The sequence below is a fragment of the Triticum dicoccoides genome, chromosome 3B, assembly GCF_002162155.2.
Source record: "Triticum dicoccoides isolate Atlit2015 ecotype Zavitan chromosome 3B, WEW_v2.0, whole genome shotgun sequence".
NCBI classification, from domain to species: domain Eukaryota; kingdom Viridiplantae; phylum Streptophyta; class Magnoliopsida; order Poales; family Poaceae; genus Triticum; species Triticum dicoccoides.
This window is the reverse complement of record NC_041385.1, coordinates 390,330,310-390,352,567: the sequence shown is the minus strand read 5'-3', so window position 1 is coordinate 390,352,567 and position 22,258 is coordinate 390,330,310.

The following is a 22,258-nucleotide window of genomic DNA, read 5'->3' as shown; positions in this document are numbered from 1 at the left end:
CAAACACAGGACGAGCAGCGGCAGCCTCACATCGTCCACCACCATTGGCTCCTCCTCCCCTGCCTCGGTGTCCCGCTCGCAAGCGCACGACACTTCTCTGCCTGGTCTGAGCCAGTGAGTCCACCGGTGCGGCGGCGTGGATCTCGCACCTCCTAGTTCGTGGCAGATGATCAACATGGGAGGAGGCGGGTAGAGCTTGTGCACCTGGCGAGGTGTTGTTCATGTTCGTGGTGAACGCTCGCGGGAAGCGCATGCTGGTGAGCGCGGCGAAGATGCCGACCGCGCTGGCCAGGAGGGCGAAGATGAGCACGGTGGTGGTCACTGGTGGCCGTCGTCTCCCTCTTCTACTTGCCATGGGTCTGGGGGAGCTCTACTCCGAGGCGCTGCCACGGGGGCGTGCTCGAATCGATGTAGCGCTAGGCCGCATCCACCATGTTGTGTTGAGGAGCTGGGCCGGGTTGTGTTGGCACTGTCAAGGACAGGGTGCCCGGGTCATGGCGGTATAGGATCTGGCGGAGGCGGAGGTGTATCAGGGATCTGCGTGTTCATCTCGCTTCATGCGCGCACCCATCAAATAATGGCGCCTGTGAGCTGCCCAACTTGGATTTGTTGTCCTCCAGTGACCTACTGGACGGGGTTTGCCGCGGGCTCGGCACCAACCCAGCTTGACTGGCTGGCCGTCGCTCTAGCCGTCCTCCGAGCTCCACAACCGTCATAGGTGAGAAGGAGCTCGGATGCAACCGGCAGCGGCAGCGGCCTCCCATCCCCAGATCCATGGTGTAGGGGAGATGGTGCAGGGTGCGCTGCCACCGGTGTCGTCGTCCAGCCGATGGAGCGCCATGGCGAGCCTAAGGAGCGCCGGTGGCCTTGGGTTGCTTCCTCCGTCGTCTCCTTTGTGGGGGGAAAATATTGAAGTCGGGGTATGAAAGTACAACTAATCCCCGGATGGTTTTGGTAATTCATAACAACATATAGCTCATTGAACTAATATCCATTCAAGATAAATATTTCAGGATGTTCAATGAATGGCATGGCATGGACCATAGAGATGTGGACCCCTCAAAATGCTAAGGACAAAGATTGGCAAAAGCTCAAGACTCTTCATTTCTATTTAAGTGATCTAAGATCACATTGAGTCTATAGGAAAGCCAATACTATTAAAAGGGGATGATGTGTTGCTTAATGGTCTACTTGGTCAAAGTGCTTAGTGATATTGCTCCAAAACCTTGGCCACGTTCTCCATCCAAATATGTCCAAACCTTAATTCCGAACTCGGCCCACTGATACTTTCTACCCACACAGAGTTCATTTGGCACAGCTACTGCAAGAAAATCTAATGATTCGGTCACACTGATACAGATCTCGGTCTCACCGAGATAGCCTTCCCAGCGCTCTATGACTTGTTGCATTCACTTCGGTCTCATCGAGTTGATGTAATCGGTCTCACCGAGTTGGCTTAACAGATTCTCTATTGCCCGTTGCACTTACTTCAATCTCATCGAGTTGATGCAATCAGCGCCACCGAGATGAAGTTTGCCCTAAGCCCTAGCACATCAGTCCCATCGAGTTGTTCCAGTCGGTCCCACCGAGATTCCTAATGTTCATATTTTTGAACAAATTGGTGCCACCGAGATGAGTCAAAAATGTGTAACGGTTGGATTTTGTGTGGAGGCTATATATACCCCTCCACCCCTTCTTCCTCATTGAGGAGAGCCATCAGAACGTGCCTAAACTTCCACCATTCATTTTCTGAGAGAGAACCACCTACTCATGTGTTGAGATCAAGAGATTCCGTCCCAACCATTTGAACCTTGATTTCTAGCCTTCTTCAAGTTGCTTTCCACTCAAATCCCTCTTCCACCATAGCCAAATCTGTGTGTGAGAGAGAGAGAGAGTTGAGACTATCATTTGAAGCACAAGAGCATGGAGTTCATCATCAACACACTGTCTATTACCTTTTGAAGAGTGGTGTCTCCTAGATTGGTTAGGTGTCACTTGGGAGCTTCCATCATTCTGTGGAGTTGAAGCAAGAAGTTTGTAAGGGCAAGGAGATTGCCTACTTCATGAAGATCTACCCGGGTGAGGCAAGTCCTTCGTGGATGATGGCCATGGTGGGATAGACAAGGTTGCTTCTTCATGGAAACTTCATGGGTGGAGCCCTCGTGGACTCGTGCAGTCGTTACCCTTCATGGGTTGAAGTCTACATCAACGTGGATGTACGATAGCACCACCTATCGCAACCACTCCATCTCCGTGTCTCCATTGCGTTTGCCTTCTCCAAACCCTTCCCTTTACCTTCATATGCAATGTTTTACAATCCGCTGCTATACTCTTAGAATTGCATGTGTAGATTGATTGATTGACTTGTGATAATTGCTAAAATCTGCCCACAACTAAACTTGGACAAAGGATAGATTTTTATTTGATCAAGTAGTCTAATCACCCCCCCTTCTAGACATACTTTCGATCCTACAAGTGGTATCAGAGCTTTGGTCTCCATTAGCGTTGATTTCCATAGCTTTGGTGATCATAGCCTTAGTTTCACAACCTAGGAGACTATGGCGTCTAGCGAGGGCAACTATCACCGTAGAGGTCCTTATTTTGATGGTACAAATTTTGCTTCTTGGAAGCGTAAGATGAAAATGCATATTCTTGGTCATAACACCGCTATTTAGGCTGTTGTGTGTGTTGGCTTGCAGGGTGAGTTCTTTGAAAATGGTAGAGAACAGAATAGTGAAGCAGCCGCGGAAGAATTGAATATGTTGCAATGCAATACTCAAACTTGCGATATTCTCTTCAATGGATTGTGCCCCAAAGAATTCAACAAAATCAGCCGCCTTGAGAATGCAAATGAAATTTGGGATACTTCGGTTGATATGCACGAAGGTAACGAGTCCGTCAAGGAATCCAAGTCGGATGTGCTTCAAAGTCAACTTGACAAGTGCAAGATGAAGGATGGTGAAGGAGTCGCCGAAATGTACTCTAGGCTTGCTCTCATCACAAATGAGATTGCTGGCTTAGGAACTGAAGAGATGGCTGACAAATTCATCATCAAGAAGATCCTTAGAGCCTTGGATGGAAAATATGATACCGTGTGCACATTGATCCAAATGATGCCCGATTACAAAGATCTCAAGCCCACAGAAGTCATTGGTAGAATTGTTGCTCATGAGATGTCACTCAAGGATAACGAAGGGCTTCACAATAAGTCAAGGGGTGATTTCAAAGCTTCAAGTGATGCTCCTACAACATCAAGTGAAAAGCAAGTCTCCAATGAAGAATTGAGCTTATTGGTGAAGAACTTCAACAAATTCTACAGGAATAGAAGCAAAGAGAGAAGCTCCAAGTCAAGGTCCTAAAATGACAAAAGATCTTCTAGTCGTGATCGTAATTTCTACAATTGTGAAAGAACCAACACTACTCCAATGAGTGTATGGCTCCCTACAAGAAAAGAGAAGACTCACCAAAAGGATAAGTAGAAGAGATGAATCACCTCCAAGAGAGAGAGAGGGAGTAGAGATGATCGTTATGAATGAAGACCCTCTTGAAGAAGCAAGGATTCGGAAAGGAAGGACAAGTCATCAAAGAGCTACACAAGACGAAGACATCAAGCTCACATTGGAGAATGGGTTTCCGGTTCCGACTCCGACAACTACTCCGAGAGAAACTATCACTTCGACTCCGACTATACTCAAGATGAAGGTGTTGCTGGTCCTGCACTAGTGTCATCCAACTCCTACGACATATTTGATTCACGACATAAAGGAATTGGAAGATGCTTCATGGCTAAAGGCCCCAAGATATCACACCCCGAGTATCTTGATGTCGATAGTGATGATGATTTACTTGTTGACAAAACTAGTGATGAAAACTATAATGAACTTGCTAGTAATCATGCTAATCAAGATGAAACGAATGACAATGATAAGAAGGAGATTGGGTGTCTAACTAAAGAACTAAACACTCTTAAGTTAGATCATGAAACAACTCAAGAGGATCATAAAGAGCTCCTAAGAACTCATGAGAAGCTACGCTTCGGGAAGCTAAATTGAGAGCAAGAGCATGAGTTTCTAAAAGCTATCAATGATGATCTTCGAAAGAAGAGTTCTTCTTACATTGCCAAACGTCTCCTCTTGTCTACTTATATGCCTCAAGTAAAATCTAGCAACAAGATCAAGAAAGATTCTTCTTCTAGTAGTTCTCTTGATTCCACTAATGGTTCTCTTGGCCAAGTTACACTTGATCAAGAAAATAGCTTATTGAAGGGAATTATAGAGAAAGGTGTTTACAACAGCCTCGCCAGGAGTAAGTAATTTGAGGAAATTCTACGTAAGCAAGGAAGGCACTAGAAGAATCAAGGTGTTGGTTATGAACGAAATTTCAATGCCAATGGAGTTGAATGGGAGGAGGATCAATACCCCAAGACGAAGTTTGTTCCTCAACAAGAGAGGTATGACCCCACTTCTTTTGAGGGAACACAAGCACAAGATGATCTTCCACCAAAAGACCACAAGCTAGAAGGCCAGGACAAGCTTCAAGAAGAGATTGACTCATTTGAAGAAGCTCCTAAGGCCATGGTCAAGTGGGTTCCCAAGACTACGTCAAGCTCTACTTCATCAAGTACAACTATAACTCCAAGGATTCACATCAAGTTGATGTGGGTCCCAAAGAATAAGAACTAGAGTGTTATTGAGGGTGACTTCTCCAACATACTTCACTCATATTCATCTTGGCAAGGACTTGTGCAATCAACTTTCATATCTTGCACTAGTTCATGGAGTCACAATATCTCTTGTTGGTAAGACAAGGGACAAGGTAACCTAATGCTTCCATGGACATCATCATATGTGCAATTCACTCTATGTCTAGGGATATCCTTGTATGTTCCTTGTGGGAAGTGCAACACTCCAATGGATTGCTCCAAATGATCTACATCAACATTGGCGTCCACATCTTCAATATCTACATGAAGTCATCATCGACAAAACCCAAGGTTAGTTCATCCCTATTTAGGGGGAATATCATATCTAGGGGGAGCTTCACTCTAAAAATTGAGCTAAAGCAACTCTAATGGTGTGAACACATTAATGCTTTATGTAAAAGTGGCAACCCCACTTGTGCTTAAACAATGAGTATGACCTATGATCAAATGTTCTCATTTGACTCCTAAGTCAATTTACTCATATATAGATGACCTAGTCATCGCCAATTGCTTGATAAATGCTAGAATTGATCATGCATGCTTTAACTCATATTTCATTTGCTATCTTATTGTGTGAGCATGTTGGTTGCATATTTTCTCCATTCGAGGACATCCGTTTGTTGTTTTGATTGTCTTGGTTTTTATTGGCCAAGGGGATGTACAAGAATGCCTAAGAACTTTCTCTAGCTATCTATGTCTTCTTGTCTCAAACTATATTCATGCTATATTACAAAAATTGAACAAGTTCCTTTCAGACCCTCTGGGTGAGGAGCACTCGGAGCCACCGATCCGTCAAGGGTTGCCTTCCAAAATCTTCTATTGATTTTCGGTCAGACCAAAACACTCAAACTCGATCACACCGAAAGCACTTAGATTGATCTAGGTTTTCATCTCGGTGCTACCGCTTAGACCAACTCGGTCACACCAATTTGCGCAGTTGCGCATCTCGATGCCATCAACAACACACAAGCATATATACTTCCACGACCGTACGTTGAAAATTACTTCAAACGCTACGACCCTCGCACCCCGTTGCTGCCGCCCATTTATCTCCGGATCGTCCCCATCGTCTCCTATGCGTCGTCGCCACGGGACTCTGCAGCCGTCAACGGCAATCTGCCCTGTCGTTGCCACTGTAGAGGATCTTCACCGAGTTAGGGTGAGATTGGATCTCCTCGTGCTTCCATTTATCCGATTCAGTGCACAAGGACAACGCCATGTATCTTGCCACGACTGCAATACTTCTATACACTAGATGAATCCATTAACATAGATTAGAGCAAAAAAATTAGGGTCAGGTTTCCGCTGAACTCATCTCGGACCGACCGAATTGAAATTTTCGGTCCCACTGACTGGCCTTGGCCATTGCACAAGTACAACTCAGTTCCACCGAAATGTACTAATCGGTGAGACCAAAAGTAAAGTTTTAGTGAAAACCTAGCATCTCTGAGACACCGAACCACAACTCGGTCCAACCGAAATGGTGTGTTTAGGCTCTATGAGTGCTTCGGTGTCACTGAAATTATCAACTCGGTAATTCCAAAATGCTTTTTATGAAAATCTAAAACTAAAGTTTGAACTCAAATTTTGGAAAAACTTTATGCTTTTTGTGATAACTCATCTACTCTGCCCATACCCATCTATTCACAGGGTCAGCTTTGCAAGATGTCTAGTGCCAGTGACAGTCAGAACCAGTCAGAGAAGAATGTTGAGCTCAATGAGGGCTCTAGTCCCAATGAAAGCTATGACGATGGCAACAGGAGAACTCCAAGCAATTTGCCAAAGGCTGCCACCAGGACAGGAAAGAAGAGAACCTCAAATAGTGAGGATGAAGATTTTATGGTAGATGAGGTCACTTCCAAGAAGAAGGCAGTACTCAGAAAAGAGTATGGCTCTGCTACTAGCACTAAGCCAGGTGCTAAGAAAAGGACTGCTGTAAGGAGAGTCTCAACATCAAAACCTCAAAAATCCTCAGCTCCACAAGAAACCATGACCTTCACACTGGAAGATCCAAGTGATGAAGAGGGTAATGCCAGCAAGAAAAGGAAAGGGCCAGAAAGACGACTGCTACAGTTATTGGCCAACCTTCCATGAGGGAAGATGATCAGGAGGAGGAGGAGGAGGAAGAACATGTTGAAGCACCTCCAGCTAAGGCACAAAAACTCGTGTCTGATGCCATGAAGACAGCTGCTCCCTCCAAGCCCAAGGCCAAGCCGAAGGTTTCTGCACCCAAAAGATCAACGAGAAATATTCCAGCTATTGAGAAGAATAAGGTCATAGTGCCTAAAGTTCAAGATGATGATGAGCCACTAGTGCTCAGGAAGCTCAAGCCCAAGATCCCAGACCATGACAATAATGCACATCCTGTTGCAGAAAACATGATGCTCGGGAAGGACAAGGGTCTGCGAGAGTGGTGGAAAGTTGATCCCCACTCTGTCAAGAGGAGGACTGCTTGTGACTACTGTTTTCACACCAGAGAACAATAAGATTTCTCTGGGATAATTTTTCTTGATAAGAATCCCATTGTCAGTGACATGAAGTGGGTGGACTGGAAATACATTGTTGCAAATGAAGATTATTTTCCCTTCATGAGAGTTTCAGACTTGCTAGAGTTGATGCCTTTGTTGGTCAGAAGCTCACCAAGTGGAATGATGAGCTGATCATGAAATTCTAATCCACAACACACCTCTATCCAGATGGGAGGATTGCATGGATAACTTAGGGTTCCAAGTACCCATCATCAATATCTGAGTGGGTTGCACTCATTGGTGCTCCTGAGGAGGATAAGGATGATATTGGTGTTTATGGGAAGCCCAGGATGGACCACAATTCCATGGCTAATATGTATAAGCCCAATCCTGATGATGATTTAGAAACTCGCAAGCTTGGGTCAGTCAAGCATTTGCTAGATGGTTTGGCCACCACAAACACCATTTGAGGCACACTCTGTTTGCCAAATCTGGAGATGAGAGGATGATCTGTGGCCACTCCATCAATTTTCTCCATTTGTTTGACTCCCCACCTTAGAAGTTCAAAGTTATGAGTTTAATTGTTGAGACCGTCAATAGGACATCTGCTGACCAGAAGAGGTCTTGTGGATATGCCCCACAACACATTCAGATGCTTATCAACTCCAAAGTTGGTGCAAACACATATCTACTAGATCGTTAGAACCTTCCTCTTCAGCCAGAGTTCAAGGATAATGTGGTGGTGATGGATCCCTCACAGCCCACATCAGTTGAGGCTAAAGAGAAGGCTCGGGCAGTAGAAGTGGCAAAAGCAGCAAAAGAAGCTACAGCTCCCAATGCACCCATTACAAATCTCAAGACAAAGCAATACCAAATGACATATCTGCTGGAAGCAACACAGAGGATTGAGCGAAGTCTGGCCAACTTAGCCAAGAACCAGGAGAGCTTAGAGCGGATTGTGGAGGACAAGATGTACAATCTTGATGTCAAGCTCATAGAGATTCAGTCTATTGTGGGGAAGCTTAGAGATGATGCTGAAGATGGAAATGATAACACCACTACCGAGAGGTTTTAGACTGTGCCAAGGGCACCAAGGTCTTCAGTCGTGCCACTTGTAGACACGAGGACCACTCACTCTGCACCTGCCACTACTACTACAATGCCACCTCCAGTGTCTACACCACCAGTTCAGCAGACATCAGCAGAGGCATTTGCAGATGCAGTTCTCTCAACACCATCTACGCACACCTTTGCCACAAGCTAGAAGACCCATTCAGGAGCTCTGTGCTGGGAAACATAGTAGAAAACAAAAAAATCGCCCTACGAACACCCAAGAACAATATGAAGATGCATATTAGGTTGTGATCAACGATCGTTACCAACTCCGGGAGTGCAGCAGAAGTAGAAGAGTTGGTGTAGATTGTACTTGAAGTCCCACGAACGTTGATGACTATCCCGTGAACCGCACACGAATGATCCCTCGAAGGAAGACCGAAAGCACGACCTCTCTACTTGGTTGCAAGCGTACGGTCTTCACAATCCGGCAACGCTTCACCGTCGAGAGCTAATTGTCGCCGGAGAATTAGAGGGAGAAGATTAGAACCACATAGGGCTTCTAATTATGAGGATTAGATGCGGCCAGGGCTCGCACTAATTAGTCAACTAGGACCAACTAGAACATGCACTGATCAACTAGAGGAGGCTCCAAAACTTGTGTGTCCAAAGGGTGGAAATCCTATAGTATATATAGGTTGGGAGGGGAGGAGAGGGTAGCCACCAAGGGAGGAAAGTCCTCCCTTGGGGTGCCGGCCATGGGGGGAGTCCCACTCCCTCCCCAAGTAGGATCCCCCCCATAAGGAAAGGCGGGGCGCCACTCCACTTGGGCCTTTATGGCCCAAGTCTCTCTCCACCTCTTGGCCTTTTAAGGCCCGTTGACATTTAAATTATATATAAAATACTTTAAACATTTTCAAAGTATTATATATATATATAACATCCCTAGAAACATTTTCCACCTATATATAATTAATCGGTAATACCCGGTATTACTCGATATTAACACAAACCCTTCCGGTGGCCCCGAAACGCTTCCTGAACCTCTCGGAACTATGCCGGATATTAATGAAACAATTCCACAAATATATTCTCATCACTCCCGTCCTACTAACATTGAGCAGATCGTGATAACCTTAAGCTTGTGACCCCATAGGTTCGATAACCATAGACATGAATGAAAACCCCTTCGTTCAATGATTGATAGAGGAACCGTGGACATCCATATTGGTCCCTATGATTACACGAATGATATTCGAGTGAATCTTATGTTATCATGTGATGTTCCCATTGCTTCGTGATACTTTACAAAACCCGGTGTACGTCGGTATCCTCTTGAGTCATCACCATGCTCACTATATCGTTGCTCCCGTTACCGGTTTTGTTCTTCTTTCTCGTTGATGTGTTCCGGCATCCCTGTGACATAGTCACATGTGTCTGGCCAGACGATGATGGATGCCTTCACACCGAGAGGGCCCTAAGAATATCTCTCCATCGTCATAGGAGCAAATCACACTCTTGAGCGTTCTGGTCACTTGTTGAACTTTTCGGTGAGCCTGAAAGTTGTCGTTATGACCACCTTGTTACAGATGATGTCTCATTATCCGAGGAACTAAAATACACGTGTTGGTGCAAATATCTGCCTACCTTGTGTTTTGGATTACATTCCATTCATTATATATCCTTCGATGTGATTTGTTTTGTCAATAATCGTCCAAAAAGGGGGAGATTGTTGGTGCAATATCTGCCTACCTTGTGTTTTGGAGATTGTTGACAGAAACATGTATGGACTGATTTGTTTGCTAGTGCATACAGAGAGAAATAGTCTATATAGAACCAAAGAGAATGCTGTCTCCGATGCTAAGTTCGAGGAACTTCACCAAATTATATCTGTGTTGTAGAGAAGAACAAGCTATATTTGATGAAGTTATGAAGACGAGTAGGTTGACGTGAAGGAATTATCCGCTCAAACATTTACTGCTAAAGCGAAGCATATGATCCAGTATGGCCGTCCGAAGAAATTGGCTATAGCGAAGGGAAGTCAAAGACAAAGTGAACACGTAGTATTCATTTCTTTGTTCTTCTTTCACTTATTTGAGTCATAGGACCTCCATACTATGAAGAGGGGTATAGGTTCCCGAAGCTTAGATCCGATGTGATGCTTAGCAAAAACCTATGAAAGTTGCAAGAGAAATATCTTTGTGTTCCGAGCAAATACTTTCCAGCAAGCGACTGTGATCTTCTTCGCTGTGAGAGATTTGACTCAGACTGGGGAGTTAGCAAGTAATGTTACCGTTATGCTCAAATCCGACCGTTGGACTCGTGTCGTTCGGCCATTAGCTGATCTCAATGTCCAATTTGGTCTTTTCCCATCAGGGAAGGTTGCGACTATAAATAGCCACCCCGCTCCAATATTGTCCGTTGGCTGCTCCGCTTGAGATTTCTGAGAAGATTGATTTTAGCAACCCCTCTCCAAGTGATTTGAGTTTAAGATCCACCGAGAGAAAATCAAGAGCCGAAACTTAGACAGTGGTTTAGCATCATAGTAGGTCCGAGTTAGAGTTATTGTACCTATTACTCTTGGGATCTGCGCACTCTCTAGACAGATAGGTTTCCGCTCGAGTGTTGAAGAGTTGTTTTCTTCACCGAGCTAGATCTTTGTCAACCAAGAGTGATTGTGGTTCGCGAAGGTCGATCGAAGGTTTGGAGATCGCCGACAAGGATCTACTACGAGTGAAATCAACTCAAGTCTGATCAGCTTCAAGTTGAAGGAGAATAGGGTGAAGAGAGTTTATCTTCCATGTTGAGTCATAGCCCCTCCAACCAGACGTAGCCCTTTGGCAGAAGGGTTAACTAGTCTACCAAATCTCGCTGTCGCCATTGAGCACCACTGGTTCAATCTACTTTACTGCACTTCATTCAACAGTTTTCTTTCGTGCTCTGTGTTGACAGTTTACCTGATCATTATCCACTATCATAGTTTCTCATCGTATGTCGCCCTTGTTGTCATTCTCATAAGTTATTCTTCGTATCTCATTATATTGCATTTTATTCACTCTGTTTAGTCATTATCATTTCACCTCAGTTATCCATCTTGCATATCTCTCATCGCCCGTACCATGTTTTGTCTCATACTACTGCATCTGTTTGCTTGTTGAATGACTATCATCATAATTAAACCTGTGATTTTCCAAGCTCACACTATTATTACTTCATTCATTGAGGAATATGCTTCTGACGAAGAAGATTGATTCTGTTCATTTTCCTCAGTTCATTATTCCGCTGATGTGATTGGGATCAGTTCAAAACATTCGAAAGAAAATTTGAATCTCCCATTCACCCCCCTCTGGTCGATATACTCTTGATCCTAACAATTGGTATCAGAGCGGGCACTCCTTGTCTCTGTATCTTAAAGGTCTAACGTCCCTGGAGTTTTGAGTATGTCGATGGAGGTAGATCCTCGCACTCTGAAAGATTTCATATCTTCAATGGAAATGACTATATGTACTGGAAGGAACGAATGAGAATTAGAATTCAAGCTATCAACTATGATATGTGGCAGATTGTGGAAGATGGCTACACCATTCAGCAACCAAACAACCCCAACACAGAGGATAAAGCAAATCTACAGTTGGATGCTCAAGCAAAAGATATCATCTGTAGCAGTCTATCAAAATACATTTTCTTTCGGTTCCAAAGGCTCAATACTGCAAAGCAAATTTGGGATGCCATCAACAATGCTCATGAAGAATTCATTGCCAGATCAGACCCTCACATTCAAATGCTTCTTGCTATGTTTACTGGATTCAGAAGTCTTCGTAAGGAAAGTGCTATGGAACTCACTGATCAATTGCCAAACATTGTCGAAAGACTACATCAGCAAGGAGTAACTGATATCACCGATAGACATGTAATCAACAAGCTTCTGATTACCCTTGATGAAACCTTCGATCCCATTGTAGCTGAAATCAAACAAAGACCAGACTATGAAGAGCTTCACTATGTCGAAGTCACGACACTGCTGTCGATTCATGAAGAAAAGAAGGAACTGGAAAATGCCGATCAAGAATCTTCTTCGGAAAGTGAAGGAGAAATTCTCTCACACAATGGCAGTTCCAAAGAAGAAGAAGATGTTGAGAATCAACATACGATCACAAGGAAGCTAGAGATGCTAACTGAAAGGCTAAGTGATCTCAGAAGACAAAACTTGTGCCTCACAAATGATGATGAGCTTGACGTTCCTGAAACATCAAGAAGATTACCGTCGAAAGAAATGAAATGCTTCAAATGCAAATTGTTCGGTCATCTCATAGCTGATTGTCCTAGATGGGAAGGAAAATCTAGTAGCCGATGGGAATATCTTCACTGCAGTGGTTTTACTCAAGTGGATCGTCATACTAAGCTCTCGAAGGAAATTATATCTTCTTCATCTTCTTCGATGAGACTAGTCACTGACGTGAAAGCAAGAACAACCATCAAATCGAATATGAAGAGGACATCATAGCTGAATAGAGCATGCATTGATATGACCCTGGACTCCGAAGAGGAAGCAACTGACACTGAATCAGATGATGAAGAATTCTACAAAAGTACTAGAAGGAGCTATAGCTTCATTGCCAATGATTCATCTGAGAACTCACTCGAGTCAGACAGTGATGATGATGCTTCAAGCGATGATGAACCGATCACTTTTTGTCTCATGGCAAAATCATCAAAGGATAAGGTATCAATAAAGCACCAAAAATCCATGAATGGATATTCTCCTAAATACATTGTTTATGCTAAACTCGTTAAAATGGCAAAATATCAACAAGATGAGCTTGAAATGCTTGAGAGAAATCTTAGGAAAACCGAAGGATTACCAGTCGAAGAGATGGAGAAGAATAAAAAGTTGATCGAAGAGCAATGCTTTTTCATCAACTATTGATAATCTTACCAATGGATATGATTCACTTACAGTTGACTACGAGAGTTTATCAGATGAACTCCTTAACAGGAATCAAGAACTCGTGTCACTGAAAGAATCTTATAACGAGCTGGTGTTAGAGAAAGCTTCTCTCTCCGCCGAGAAATCTACTTGTCTTCCAGATGATTTTGTTCCTCCATGCTTAAAACGCCTAGAATGTAGCAATCCTGATTCACATGCGAAAACTTCCATGCTAGCATCAATAATACTACAATAGTCACGAATGATATCTCTACCCCTTCTTCCGAGGAATATGCTGCTATTGTTAATGAAAATTGCAGGCTAAAGGTCTTTCTTTAGACAGGAATGCTAAGAAGCCTAGAAGGGCATCAAACTCTGTGTGATGTGCTCAAGAATTCAATACTGCACAGAAATCCTCAAAAGTAAGGATTGTGTTTCGAAAGGAAACTCAAGGTTGATGGAACTTATTGGACCCTCGAGCAATATCCTCGAACGAGTTGGGTTCTTGCCAAAAGCAAAACACTCAAACCTGTAACTCTATCAAAATATGAATCTTCCATTCCTGCCATTTCCGATGAGTGTGATGACTCAAATTATAAACTGTTCAAACAACAGAATGGTAAGGTTTTCGCTCGATATATTGGGACTAACTACAGGTTTGGCTCACCCAAGAAGCAAATAAGGGTGAAGAAGTGCATTATTGAAAATCTATCTGTCACTGCTAACTTGAACATGCAGAGTAATTTGCTTCGAGAAAATGATTATCATTCGCAGAATGGCACAGGAAAATTCTCGAATGAGCATGGATCAAACCTTCGACAGAAGGAGTACACGCGTACCTCCTCGAATCATTACACTCATGTCTCTGGAAATAACTTAAATGCATATTCATGTGATTACTCTCAAAGTGCACAGGTGTATTACAAGTCTCACCGAAATAATACTCCTGCTCTGATGAAGAAAATGAGATCCTCGACACCCACACAAGGGTGGGTTGTGAAAAAGAACTAACCTTTCTTGCAGATGTTATCTCAGGGATCTTCATCGTTCATCTCTGGCACTAAGATCTATTGTTGGTGCTGGTTCTTTGGGTGTTCTTTTGTATTTTTGTTTGACGTGTTTGTGTTTTGTGTTTTCTTTCATTTGGCTAAGTGTTTTGTGTCGGACTTTGTTTTCCCTCTGTTCTTCCTCGACATAAACATGCAACTTGATCTGAAGAAGATTTCAATCCGACATCCTTAGTCGCGAATCTAATCAACTTCGAAAGTTTGTCTGTTTTGGCGCCTGCCCTTCCTCAAACCCTTCGACATTCTGTTCAGTTACCGAGATTTTCGTAGGAAACGGCTGACACGTGCCCACGATCTCATGATCATGATCTAGTCCGTTGAATGTGGAACATCCTGTGCTTTTCATCCGTGGATCTCGGAGGAAGCGGTTTCACCCTCAGGCTATATAAACCCCCCTCCAGGCATCTTCGTCCTTTTCTCTTTCTCTATTCGACTCAAACCCTTCCTCTCGCTCTCCTCCCGACCCGAGCTCGAAGCACCATCGACATTGAGCCTCGCCGTGCAACTCCGATGAAGCCCCGCCGCCGTTGGTCGCACCAGTGCGGTACATTTTCTCTCTCGTACAGCCATAGACGATCTCTGCTGGAAAGTTAGGGCTCACAGATCTGGAGCTAGCTCTATCCTTCATTTGTTCTAGGGTTGTTCTTACCGACACGAATTTATCTTGCTTTTTTCGTGCGGTAGATCTTTTAGGTTCCCTAAGTTGTAACTAGTATGGTTTGTAGTTTTCCCTCGTCCTAGTTATTCTAGATCTAGGGTACGTGTGTATTTATTCGAAAGATTAGATAGGTTGTCACTTAGCCTTAAGGCATCTTGCAGGTCTGTCGATGATATCTTACACATTTACATACCATGAATTCCTTTGTTGCTTTCGAAAAATCTGTTGTTTTCTGTCAAAATGCTTTTGTGCATGTTTATGACCCCTTCCTGTTTTCTCTCACATTTGTTGTTTTTATCTCAGGAGTGGTCATGGATCATAGTTCAGAAGAGCAGTCTGGGTCTGAGGATGAAATACCTCAGCTGCTACATGTGGCTGATAGAGCAAAGTTGGCTGGTGAAAGAAAACCATCAAAGCCACCAAGAGTACCAAAGAAAAAGTCTGAATCAGAATCTGAAGAAGAGGAAGATGATATTCCCTTGGCCCACAGTCAGCCTAAGGATGAACAAATCACCGATTCTAAGACCTTGTTCTCTAATGGAAATCCCAAGAAGGGTGGTCACGGTAGAGAGAGGAACACCGCGGCTGAGATGTCTCATCCCGAGACGTACAAAACTCCACCTGGATTTGAAATTGCCACTGAAAGAAATAACAGGCTACAAAGAATTCGCCATCACTGGACGAAGAAGTGGTTTAATGAGAATGTTTGAAGGAAATATCAAATCTTGTTCGCTTTCACTCCTCCCTGGAATGATTTCATCGCTGAAGGCTGCCTCGGCCTAGATGGTGAAAAAGCCAGGTCGCCTTCTCCTGCAAATGCTCACGCTGATTCACTGAAAATAACTGCTGATTTTCCTGAAGAAGTGGAAAAGAGAGCAAAGGCCAACGCCAAGCGCGAATCCAAGGCCTCAAAAAAAAGGTGGAACAAAGAAATGTTGAGTTTAACTCAACAAGATGTGCAAGAAAATAAGGAACGGGCCTCTGCCCGAAAAGAAAAGAAGAAGAGGAAGTTTGTTCCCCCTCGAGCTTCGAGAAAGAAATTAGTTGCCCGAAAATCAAAGAAGGTAGCATCTGCCTCATCTGATTCCTCTAATGAAGATGTTGTCGATGAGATTCCTATGTATGATCAATGAGCCCTTCTGGACAAGCCGTATCAAACACCCTCACCAGGAAAAGTGTCACCTCCATTGAGGATGTTACCAAGGCTTGCAGCTACTCCAGTCTCCGATAAACCTTCGGGTTCTGCTACCTCGTCTGTGAAGAGAAAGCTTTTTCCCAAAGATAAAGCTTTTCCTTCTGTTAAGAAAGCCAAATCAAGTGTTCCTGCTCTGACAGAGGGATTGAAATATGACTTTGATCTTATCATTGATATCATTGAAGGGGCTGCCTATGATGCAAAACTAGCGGATCTGAGCAGTTTGGGTCTTCCTGATGATGTTACCAAGATGGTAGCAAAACGTGCTTCAATCATGGCTGGAACAAAGAAGTTATCCTTCAGTTCTATGCCACATTTTATATCTCATGGGAGCTTGGAAACACATCATTGTGGATTCTTGAATGGATGACAGGCAGAGAAAAGATCAAGTGCTCGGCAGATCAATTTTTGGCCATGATAAATCTTCCTCGGTGTGAATTTGAGAATGATAGAGAACACAGGCTGCATTTCTGGGAGGTGTCCAAAGCACAACTCCACATTCTGATGGATCCCACAATGGTTGGTGATGAATGCATTAATGTAGATCCGAGGAAGTTGGCCTATGACAAAAAAGTGATGTTTCACATTCTGTGCAATACTATTACGCCAACGAACAGACCAAATTCCATCAATGGCATTGTGGGAAATGCACTCTTGACCATCTCACAAGGAATTCACTTCTATGTTCCTAATCTTTTCATTCGCAATTTGGCATGTGCTGCTGGCAGCCCTCAGTCATTGAAGCCTTATGATCCATGGATCATGTTTGCAATCGAGCAACTCACCAATGAGAAATTCTTCTGGGCTTACATTCTAAAAAAAAATCATGCCACCAGTTCATGACACTCTGCGCATAGTGAAGGATATTGGAAAAGGGAAGGAACCTGTTGATGTTGCTGCCACTGCGTCTGCGTCTAAAAATGCATCAAAGATCAAGAAAGCCAGGGTTGAAATCCCTCGTGAGGAAAATCCATCTCTTTATGAGATTTGCATTCGCACTCAGCAGACACTGGAAAGCCACATTAAGATGGATAGAAAGGAAAAGGTGGAGTTAATGACTGGCTGAATTTGCTTCATAATCATACTTGCCAAATTCTTCTTCATGAGAAGGAAGCTAGGAAGCGCTCATGGACTCTGTTAAGGCAACATTACTCTCGGAAGCAGTTAGCTAAAAAGGGCATCATGAAGGAGTATAACTACCTGTACTTGCTTGCTGTTACTCGCATTCGAAGACAAACTCCAGTGCTCCCACAATGTTTTGCTTCAACTGACCTGCTATTTATCGGACACGATGATGAAGTTACAGACACAACCAGTACTCTTATCTTCAAGCTTGATGATCATTGTGCCAAGTCCTCAGTACCCATACAGCTACTCCTGCTTCTGCCTCGAGCATTCCTCACTCTTTGGATTCTAATTCGTCGAATGGTTTCAATTCGGATTCCGAGGATTCTCCAGAAGAGTAGTTCCTCGTATGTGTTCTCATTCGTTTTTGACACTTGTTGACAAAAGGGGGAGAATTACATCGAGTGGTAGTGGGTTTCTGCAGGGTGTATTTATTTGCCTTTTGGTTTTCCCTCAAACATTTTGCTTGATAACTTAACGCACCGCTTGTGGTGTTGAAATACTCGGTCGCCATGTAACGTTAATACCCCCCCTACAATGTTATTTGCTTTCTACTATCTATTTGTAGGTACCATCGAATGTGTTTCTCCCTTGCAATGATTATCCTCGATAATTATCTATCATACAGGGAAAAATATTTGCTCTTCAAAGATGAACAGGAAATCATCAAGTGATGATACTAAATGAAGTACTTCGAGTACTAAATGAATTATACCTGTTGTGGTTGGATATGCTCTGATGGTTATCCTTCATTATCTAACCTTGTAGGAAGAGAAAGTTAGTCTAAGCTTTAATGCCTTATGTTGTGAAGGCTATATGTTTCATTCACAAAGTGTTTTCCCTCACAGTTATCCCTCCTATTATCTTCTGTATCGCAGGAAAACAACATCTGAAGCATATCCACTCCGACCAACATATTCTTATTTTATCTTGCTCTGATCGTATCGAATATCTAACATGCAGGAAGCCTACATCTCATCTGGATTCAAATTGTTTTATGAGAAAACCTCCCTTTATATCAGTCATCACAAATCTTTCAAAGTATATCTTATACCTAATTCTTTTCGAAGATTATGTGACAGGAATCACCTCAGGCACCGTCGAGTGCATTGAAAGAAGTCAAGTATAAGATCATTTGTCAATGACACTCATACGAAGAATTATGTCGCCACCCTCCAGTTTATTGTATGCTCCAATGCATATCTTCAAGGGGAGCAGGTTTTATCTTCGTAATTATCTCTGGTCTTATACTATCCTTTGCATTACATTCCATTCATTATATATCCTTCGATATGATCTATTTTGTCAATAATCGTCCAAAAAGGGGGAGATTGTTGGTGCAATATCTGCCTACCTTGTGTTTTGGAGATTCTTGACACAAACATATATGGACTAATTTGTTTGCTAGGGCGTACAGAGAGAAATAGTCTATATAGAACCGAAGAGAATGCCGTCTCTGGTGCTAAGGTCGAGGAACTTCACCAAAGTATGTCTGTGTTGTAGAGCAGAATGAGCTATATTTGATGAAGTTATAAAGACGAGTAGGTTGATGTGAAGGAATTATCCCCTCGAACATTTACTGCTGAAGCGAAGCATATGTTTCGGTATGGTCGTCCGAAGAAATTGGCTGTAGCGAATGGAAGTCAAAGACAAAGTGAAGACGTAGTATTCATTTCGTTGTTCTTCTTTCACTTATTTGAGTCATAGGACCTCCGTACTATGAAGAGGCGTATAGGTTCTCGAAGCTTAGATCCGCTATGATGCTTAGCCAAAACCTATGAAAGTTGCATCAGAAATCTCTTTGTGTTCCGGGCAAATACTTGCCAGCAAGAGACTGTGATCTTCTTCGCTGCGAGAGGTTTGACTCAGACCGAGGAGATAGCATTACCTGCACCACAAGTAATGTTACCGTTATGCTCAAATCCGACCATTGGACTCGTGTCGTTCAGCCATTGGCTGATCTCAATGGCCAATTTGGTCTTTTCCCATCAGGAAAGGCTACGACTATAAATACCCACCCGCTCCAAGATTGTCTGTTGGCTGCTCCGCTTGAGACTTCAAAGAAGATTGATTTCAGTAACCCCTCTCCGAGTGATTTGAGTTTAAGATCCACTGAGAGAAAATCAAGAGCCGAAACTTAGATAGTGGTTTAGCATCAGAGTAGTTCTTAGAGCATCTCCAACAGGCGCCGAATGCGGCGCGCGCAAAAAACTGGTTTGCCGCGCGCCCATCGCCTGGTTTGGCGCGGCGCGCAGCACTGGCTCCAGCAGCTGCGCTAAAATGCAGTACACGTGCCGCTCCAGCAGCGCGCAAAAAATGCAGCGCGCACACATTTTTTTTCTTTTTTTAGATAAATTGGAAGCATAGATAAATAAAAACTAGATAGATTGCATAAATAAAAAACGATACAAAGGTATTTTACATCGGTGCAACTAGAGATAGATAGTTCGAAATCATAGATAAACTACGGCGCAACTAGATAGAAACTACTCCAAGTCGCTATCATCATCACCATCATCATACTCGTCGGTGTCGTCCGAGGTATCGAGCCATATGTCCAACCAACGATCATCATTTTCCGTGAAGAACGACCTCCCACCTGCTGCAACGATATCCGACTGCGCATTCGCCAATGCCTTCCGCCGACGCCTCTCCAACCGCGAATTGCGGTGCCTTCGCGTGTCCTCCTCGTGTTAAGACGAGGCAGCGGGGCAACGTCCAGCGCCTGCTGGAGTGTGTAGACGTCCTGGAAATTCATCTGCCCGCGCGACCTGCTTAGGCGCCATGCCGCCGCGTCGTACGTGCGGGCGGCCTCGTGCACCGTCCCGTAGGTGCCAAGGCCGAGCCAGAGATCGCCAGAGCGTATCTCGGAGTATTACCCACCGTTGGGGCGCAGGCGGACGCCGCGGTAGCCCGATGCTCCTCGGCGGCGCGGCGGCATGGTGGCGCGTCGGTGGCGGGGCGCTGGAGCGGTGGAGGCGCGTGTAGCAGAGGAGGAGGAAGAGGCGCGTGGCAGAGGAAGTGGAATCGGAGTCGTGGCTAAGGCGCGTGGCGAGCGCCGCATTTTATAGGCACGCCAGAAGTAGTGCGCTAAAAATGGCACGCGAGCTACCGCCTTTTCGCGCGTGTGTGCAAGCGGTTCCCCCGTGCGCGAGTTTCCCGCCACCGCTGGAGCGCGGCAAAACGTTTCGCGCGCGCTAAAAGCTGGGTTTACCGCGCGCACACATCTTTTGGCGTGCCTGCTAGAGATGCTCTTAGTTAGAGTTCTTATACCTATTACTCTGGAGAGTTGTGCACTCTCTAGATGGATAGGTTTCTGCTCGAGTGTTGAAGAGTTTTTGTCTTCACTAAGCTAGATCTTCAGCAACCAGGAGTGATTGTGGTACGCGAAGGTCGGCCAAAGGTTTGAAGATCGCCGACAAGGATCTACCACGAGTGAAATCAACTCAAGTCTGATCAGCTTCGAGTTGATTGAGAATAGGGTGAAGAGATTTTATCTTCCATGTTAAGTCATAGCCCCTCGAACCAGACGCAGCCCTTTGGCAGAAGGGTGAACTGGTCTACCAAATCTCTTTGTCGCCATTGAGCACCGCTGGTTCAATCTACTTTACTGCACTTCATTCAAGAGTTTTCTTTCGTGCTCTGCGTTGATAGTTTATCTGATCATTATCCACTATCAAAGTTTCTCATCGTATGTCGCCCTTGTTGTCATTCTCATAAGTTATTCCTCGTATCTCATTCTGTTTAGTCATTATCATTTCACCTGGGTTATCCATCTTGCATATCTCTCGTCGCCCGTATCATGTTTTGTCTCGTACTACTACATCTGATCGTAGTTAAACCTGTGATTTCCCAAGCTTGCACTATTATTACTTCATTCATTCAGGAATATGCTTCTAACAAAGAAGTTTGATTCTGTTCATTTTCCTCAGTTCATTATTCTGTTGCTGTGATTGGGATCAGTTCAAAACTTTCAAAAGAAAATTTGAATCTCCCATTCACCCCCTCTGGTCGATATACTCTCGGTCCTAAGAACATCCTAACACTCCGTGTTATAACAGATGATTTCAAACGATATGATCACATAGTTTAACACACAAGTATTGGGTGGATTTAATATGATCGTTCTTCTAATGTCATACCCTCAATGTTGTTTTAGGACTATTTTTACACTTAACGATATCCTAAGATCCGAAAAACGTGATCACCAACAACACTTGAGCCGGTCTTAGAGGTGAGACCGGGAACCTATTGTTTACTATTTTCATTTCACACGTACATATGAGTTTTCCACAAAATTGCATATTCCAGGATCATAGCAGTTATAGCATGAAATATAAAATCTTAATTATGAATAACGAAAATATAATAATACAATATTATTGCCTGTAGGGCATATTTCCAACAGTCTCCCACTTGCCTAGAGCCAATAATCTAGTTGCATGGTTTTACAAACACCTATGGGTATTCTGGTGTTGCTTATGCTTTGCTTGTGATAGAGCTTTTGCCATTTGTGTTGACATATTCAAAACTCAAAAATATTAGTGTCAGTTTTTTCTATTTGCAGGATCTCAATCCACTTTGCTTTGAGCTATAATATTTTATTCAAAATAAAATATCATTTAGACTCTTTGCACTTAGAATCATATTTAGGATTCATCTAGTTATATCAAGATTCTTCTTGACCGACCATATTCATAATATAATGTTTACGGGCTTATTACAACTTTTATAATACCCAATTATATCAAGACATTTCTTGATTATTGCATCTACCCTTTCATATCAAGACTCTTCTTAATTGTCCATTATTCATAATGTTTATGGGTTTCTTACAACTTTTGTAATATCCAACTATATCAAGACATTTCTTGATTATGGAATTTTACCCATTTATATCAAGACTCTTCTTAATTGGCCATATTCTCAATGTATTGTTAATGGGTTTCTTTATAACTTTTGTAATATCCAATTATATCAACACATTTCTTGATTATTGGATCTACCCTTTTATATCAAGACTCTTGTTAATTCAGACAACATTGAAACATCTAATGTTTTCA